Source organism: Hesperophylax consimilis, chromosome 1, assembly GCF_061612785.1.
Source record: "Hesperophylax consimilis isolate HC1 chromosome 1, BYU_Hcon_1.0, whole genome shotgun sequence".
Lineage (NCBI taxonomy): Eukaryota > Metazoa > Arthropoda > Insecta > Trichoptera > Limnephilidae > Hesperophylax > Hesperophylax consimilis.
Genome location: NC_142836.1, coordinates 33,946,254 through 33,953,514, shown reverse-complemented (window position 1 = coordinate 33,953,514; position 7,261 = coordinate 33,946,254).

The following is a 7,261-nucleotide window of genomic DNA, read 5'->3' as shown; positions in this document are numbered from 1 at the left end:
CTATTATTTACAGATTTGTTAGTTTATCCCAAAAATTAAAAGTTAACTTCAGCCCAGTAGACCCTTTCAAAACATTGAATACACTCCTTTGATGATTTTTCACAAAAACGGCGCTCTACAAATTATCCAATTATTATTAAACATCGGAACATTTACACTAGTTATGAATTGTGCAACAGCATTAAAGACTGAATGTAATTTATTAATTTGTCGGTTATGTATTTATAAGATGAAACACACAAACTAATCGAGATAATAATAACCCTCTTTGTTAGACAGGTGTATCAAATCGTGCTTGGTGAGACAACCAGGAACATCGTTGTCTGAAACAGTGGACGGTAAACTCAGTGTTTCCTAGTATCCAATGGATTTGACATAAGTACACAATACGCATTCACTCATTATGTATAAACATATCACCGAGGACGTGTTCCTATCCTATACACGAGGTTTACCAGAGTTTATCTGGAGCTTATTCCACTTTACTGACTTCAAAGCCGCATGCGCAGACATTCATTAGCGTAATCTTACTCTAACAAGACTTCTGAACTCGATTAACGATTGGTTTATTTATAAACTGAAACAAATCTCTACCTAATTTCGTATACTAACTTTGATTATTTCATCATAATTATATATTTTTGTGTAGTAATTTTATTTCTGGTAAAACCTCAAATTGTGATATTTAATCATTGAAGACAATATTAGCGACCCTCAAACTAAAATATGAAACAAAAAAGATACACCTAGGAATAATGCGACCGTAATTCCATATCTTTTCGTAATCCAATATGGGACCGAATGTTTTTCGGATTTTTCAGTTTCAAATTTTCGTTTGAGAGTCGCTAATATTGTCTTCAATGAACAATAATTATGTATTTATTCTTCTCTAATATTTAATTATTAATTTCAAAGTGATTCTAATTAGGTACTTACAAGTTAAAGTCATTTTTCCCTCTATAAGAGTCTCCGATTCGATTTTATTTTGTACACATATTGATACTATATGATATTATATTATGAGTAAATATTCATTTACTTTTTTTATTTATTGCATCTCACTATGCATAAGACGGTTCCATGATAACTCAACACAGTGACAATTCAACACACCTTTAAAAAGTGATATAATGTCATTAGAAACGATGAAAATTTTTTTAAACCTAACCTAACCTACTTAACCCAGTTAACAATGTTTTTGTTTCATCACTTTCGACGACTTTGTATAACTTTTTAAAGATGTGATGAATTATCATTTTGATGATTCATCTGGTCACAACATAAAACACGTTTTGTTTCACATAAAAATCAACCTCACTAGGACTCTAAGCCTTCGAGGTTGTATATTGAATACTACGTTGCTTTTACATCCAACAGATTGCTCTGTTATAAAAAAAACATATTTTTACCTGTCACAGGTGACATATATATAATTATATAAAAACACAGCTGTATTCAAATACAAAGTTGTGTCAAAATTTGAAAGCAATCGGCGAAGAACTTTCGGAGATTTAAGATTTTGAACAAACGAACATTAACATTTTTATTTATTAGTAACAATCATACGAAAAAAATCAGTTATAAAGGTTTATATATGACGTACATGTTATTTAAACGATTTTGTAATAATAATTAACATAAAATTCAGTCGACAGTTTCTACAAATACGTCTAGTTTATTTTTACGAAAACGATTATAAATATTTTGCCAGGAAACTCTGTCTACTCTACTGGCTTACCTAACGTCTAGTTGGCATGAGACAGATTAGCTATTTAGTCTCAAAGAATTAAGCTGGAAAACTAAAATCAACAACACGATTCTTGGATACGTTTAGTCTCCCCCACAATAACAACAACTGCTATTTCAAACACAAAATTAAAATAACCATCTTTACCTCTATGAAAAAGTCTCCGAAAATGTTTCTTTGTGAAGCTTTTTAACGACAAAAAATCACCCCGTGATAAGTGAGAAGTAACACAGTCATATAAGTTGAACCACTCAGCTCGTAGACCTTTCAACCCGTTCGATAAAAAAAACGTCTGAAGATAAATAGCATTTTTACGAGATAAAAACTCAAGTAAAAACATCTCCCTAATCATCGTTCCCAAGTGACCCTTTATTTAGAGTTAATTTCATGACACGACCTGTTTTTTATAATATTATCTGTATATACTCGTATATTAAATCATCAATTGCTTGAGATTAGTTGTGTTAATACGATACGCTAACCTACATATTTAAATTAATGTTATTTAAAAAATTATCATTTAAAAAATCTTAATCTAGGAATAATTTTAAGAACATTACCGCTAATACTAAATTACCGTTTTTAATATTGTTATAGTTAAACGCTCTTGAAGTGAAATGCCACTTAACTGCGCTATATAAATGCCATATTATTTTTATTATCAAAACATTTTTTTTACAATAACCTCACACAGGAAGCCCTGAGTAAAATAATTTTCGTCAGGCCTATGGCATCTTTGGAGATGCTGTGTGGTCTTGATAATTTAGAATTTACTTCAAAATATGTCCTAACAGTCGGATTTTACTAAAGAATTTCCAATGATTTTAAATACATCAATTTAAATTTCACTTTTTTTCGGCAATGGATGAATACAAGTCTTGAAAGAAGAAACTAACCCACTTCCCGACATCCGATCGAGCTGAAACTCGACAGATAGACTCGTTGTCGATCACGATACATTCTATCACCTTTTTTGTATCAATCTCTGAAATTGGATGACATTACAGCAATTATTATACGAAATAAATGTATGTCCTACCCGATCGGCATTTGGCATTTGGTAGAGTTGTCGACTCCAGTTCCTACGTAGGAAGGTTCAATCCTAAATAATGAAGTTTTAAAATAGATGTATTAAGAGGAAGCTACAAGCCAAAAATGTGTATATTCTTGGTATACCTTATATTGTAGGTAATAGGCATAAAAAAGTAGGTAATAGGCATTATAAAGCCGACTATGATTCAATTAATACCGTTCTTCGTGAGATTGATTGGGAATTCATTAATCAGGGAAATATTGATCAATCTGTAGATCAGTTTTACAGTATACTCTACCAGATTATCTCTTCTCAAGTTCCCCTCAAAACGAACAAAAATCACTTTCCTAAGTGGTACTCAAAAGATCTCATTCGTTTGATAAAGAAAAAAAACAAATTTCATAAAAAATATAAGAAATATGGTAATGAACTAGATCATTTATCATTCAGCTTGATTAGAACCAGAACAAAAAATCTGATTAGAGTTTGTTATCATAAGCCTTTAGACTTAATCAAACAAAATTTAAAAGCTAACCCGAATGATTTCAGGAAATTTGCAAAAAGCAAATATAAAAACACAACCGATGTTCCAAAAGAGATGCACCTAAACGACATAAAAACTACCCAAGGTCAAGTTATCTGCGGGCTTTTTTCTAAGCACTTTCAATCTGTTTATAAACCTCACAATGCAAACTATTCACCACAAATATCTGAAGATTTTTGTAACGAAAGCCTTGGTATGATCACTATTTCGCCCTTAACGATATTAGTCAAGTGTAAGAATTTGAGAACCAATAAGGGATCAGGTCCTGATGGTATCCCGCCAATATTTTTGAAAATGTGCAGAGATGTTCTTGCCAGACCACTTAGCCTTCTTTATAACAAATCATTACAAGAAGGTGTTTTTCCAGTCAAATGGAAAACGGCTTTCTTAACACCTATATTTAAGAAAGGTTGTAAGAGCGATATAAAATATTATAGACCTATCTCTAAACTTGACTGCATAGGAAAGTTGTTTGAGTCAATAATATATGACTGTCTATTAGCTCATGTAAGTAAATATATTATCATTGAGCAACACGGGTTTTTCCCTCGGCGTTCCACAACAACTAACCTTCTCGAATACTCCCAGTACATCCGCGATAGCATCGAAAAACGTTTACAAGTAGATGCCATCTACACGGATTTTTGCAAAGCATTTGACCAGTTAAATCAATCATTACTCATCAAGAAGCTAGAAAAGTTTGGCATAAATGGAAATACTTTGAAATGGTTCGAAAGTTACATTACAGAAAGAAAACTGCAAGTGGTTGTAGGAGGGTACTCCGCGGATCTTTTTACTGCAACGTCGGGAATTCCACAGGGCTCGCATCTTGGACCTTTGCTATTTTTAATCTTTATAAACGACATAATTTTAAGAATAAAAACATCAAAATATCTCCTGTTTGCCGAGGACCTTAAGTTGTACAAAAAAATTACTTCATTAGAAGATTTGCACCGATTTGCAAAAAGACTTATCATCACTTCATGAATGGTGTACACTAAATGATTTATATTTTAATGAAAACAAATGTGCCGTAATTTCATTCACAAAGAACATTAATAAATTCTCAAACACATATCACATTAACAATATCCCTTTACTAAACACAACTTCAATCAAAGACTTAGGCGTGACATTTGACTCGTCACTTAGCTTCAATAAACATGTAGATACAATTTCAAAAATTGCATCACAAGTATTAGGATTAACGCTAAGAATTACAAATTGTTTTAAAAGTACAGAATTAACTTTGACATTATATAAATCAATTGTGCGAAGTATTCTCAAATATGCATCAACAATTTGGTCTCCCAATTATGAGATTCATAATTATAGGATTGAATCCATACAAAGGAAACTAACCCGTGTAATTGCTTATCGTGAAGGTTTATCTGATCAATTTGGAACTTATAATGACCGAATTTTGCACTACAAACTACACTCACTGACGGTCAGACGTAAACTTTCTGACGTACTGCTCCTACACAAAATTATACATGCATCAGTTGATACACCAAACATTTTATCCCAAATTAACATCAATATTCCATCAAGAAAATCAACAAGGAGGATGAACGAAATTTTCTATATTAAAGCCTACCACACAAATACAGGATATTTTTCCCCTGTACCGCGAACATTAAGAAGTTATAACATTATACATGGCTCTAATAATGTAATAGACATTTTTAATGACCAATTTAAACACTTCAAAAAATGTATTACCTTTAATCATATTAAGCTGATATTGTGATGAAACCCTTTATTTAATGAGAAGCAACATTGTACCTACCTAATCATTGTCTCACCAGTACAGGTGTGACAATAACAAATCGTTTATGAACATATTTGTATTTACCTTTTACCCATTCTTATTTGTTATTTACTTCTGCATATTTAGCTTATTCATTGTGTTACTATTTTTGTTGTTATTATGTATTTAAACATCCATGTTAGGGTGTCCCAAAAAAATTAAAGTTGTTATTTTTGAACGCATACCCTCTAATTTTGTTTTAATAATGACAAAACACTTATAATTTTTTTTTCGTTTACTTTGGACAACTGCAACCCGTGCCGACTTGCATCGAAAGATGTCAGTACTTGTACATTAAGACGCCAGCGAGCAAACGTGTTGATGAGCTTGTAGTAACTTGCTATTTTGTTAGTAAACGAAAATCACTCGTTCAGGCAAGATGTTGTTAGATTTACCCACTTCTAAAAAAATTATATTGTTAATAAGAGTCGTAAAACACCAAATATCGGGTTCTAAACTGCCATCTAATGGACAAGTTCTTGAAGTTTTGTTGTACAATATCCGGAAAGTGAATTTAACTGTCAATATATACCAAATATAGCTATAGTTGGTATTAAAAGCTGTGTTTGAAGTAAAAATCAGTCAAGTGACTACAAGCCCTGAAATACCTACCACTCTTCAAAAAGTTTCGAGATAACTGTAAAAATGTTGATCCCGATAAAATTCAGTGCTACAGAGAAAATCTCACATTGCACCTAACCGCTTCCGAAATCGATGATTTGCTTGACTTTTGACATACTGCACTGACAACAAAAATACTTGGAGATGACTAGTGAGAGTTTTTAGAGCTCTGTGTGATAGTTTAAGGAAGAGATACAGCGAGAAAATTTAAGATTCGGCCTCCAGGTGCTCGATGGATGGCAAAAGCGCTTTATTCCTTGAAAATATCATTAATTTGTGCGCAATTTAAAATTACCGGTAAGGATAAGGCGGCACTTTTAGACGTTTGCCTGTTCATAGTAACATCCTATGTCAAACCATAGTTACAATGTATTATAGTAGTTAAAGCACCTTACCAGGACTTTTGCTTTTTGAAATCGATGAAGGCTTAAGAAAAAATTGATGAAAACATCTCAATGGCAGCTTTATTTCTGTTCAGTAAGCAGTTATGGTATTTGACCGATGAAGGATCTATTTTATTACTGTTTGACGACGCTGTGGATTCAACAACTAAAATAAAAATGCTCAAAATATCAAAAAAAAATAATTTATCAACCCATGACAAACGTTACATCCCATCGAAGGAAGATCTTGATGGTAAATTGTATGGTAAGTTTATTAAGTAGTTTAAATTATGTTTTGTATTGAGGTTTTTGTTCATATCATAATTTAGTGACTTTTGTTTCAGAGAAAAATATTTACGACTTCATTTCAGTCAAGAGCAAGTATTTGTTTGATCGTCTGAAAACAGATGCCAGTTTTCTTAACGAATTCCCTACGATGTGGTCAAATAATGCTTCGTATCAAGAAGTCAGAAAGAAGGTGTCGCCGCTGAGGGTAGTGAATGATACAGCTGAAAGAACTGTTAAGTTTATGCAAGATTTTCATGGCTTAATCTCACGGTCGAATAGGAACAAAAATAATTTTTGTTACGATGCGTTCAGGAACACCGGAAGATTTATCCTGACTGTAAAAAACAAACGATGAAAAAAAAATTAATCAATAAACCATTTTTAAATACGAAATAGGTACTACATAATTGAACATTTGTGCATTTTTAAATTTTATTTATCCCTCAAAAATGAAAGTTGAAAATTCTTCCATATTAACTCTGTACCATATGTTCGGCATCAAGTCGGCACGGGTTGCCGGTGTTTAATCAAAATAATATTTATTATATGAGTTATTGGGATCAAATGGAATAAAATAAGAGGGTATGCATATTTAAATTCATGAAAAAAAAATTCTCCCTTATGTCCTGGGACACCCTAATCCATGTATGTAAATTCTTGGGCACCATGCCTGTTTTATGTACTTAAATAAAAAAAAATAAAAAATAAATAAAAAATAAAAAAATTAAAATCGCTTGACAAACGGAGTCTAGAAACGTTCGATTTCAAGCACAAAACTGGTTTTTATTTATTTTGTAAATAATTTTATAAGAAAGCAAAAAAGTTAATCAAG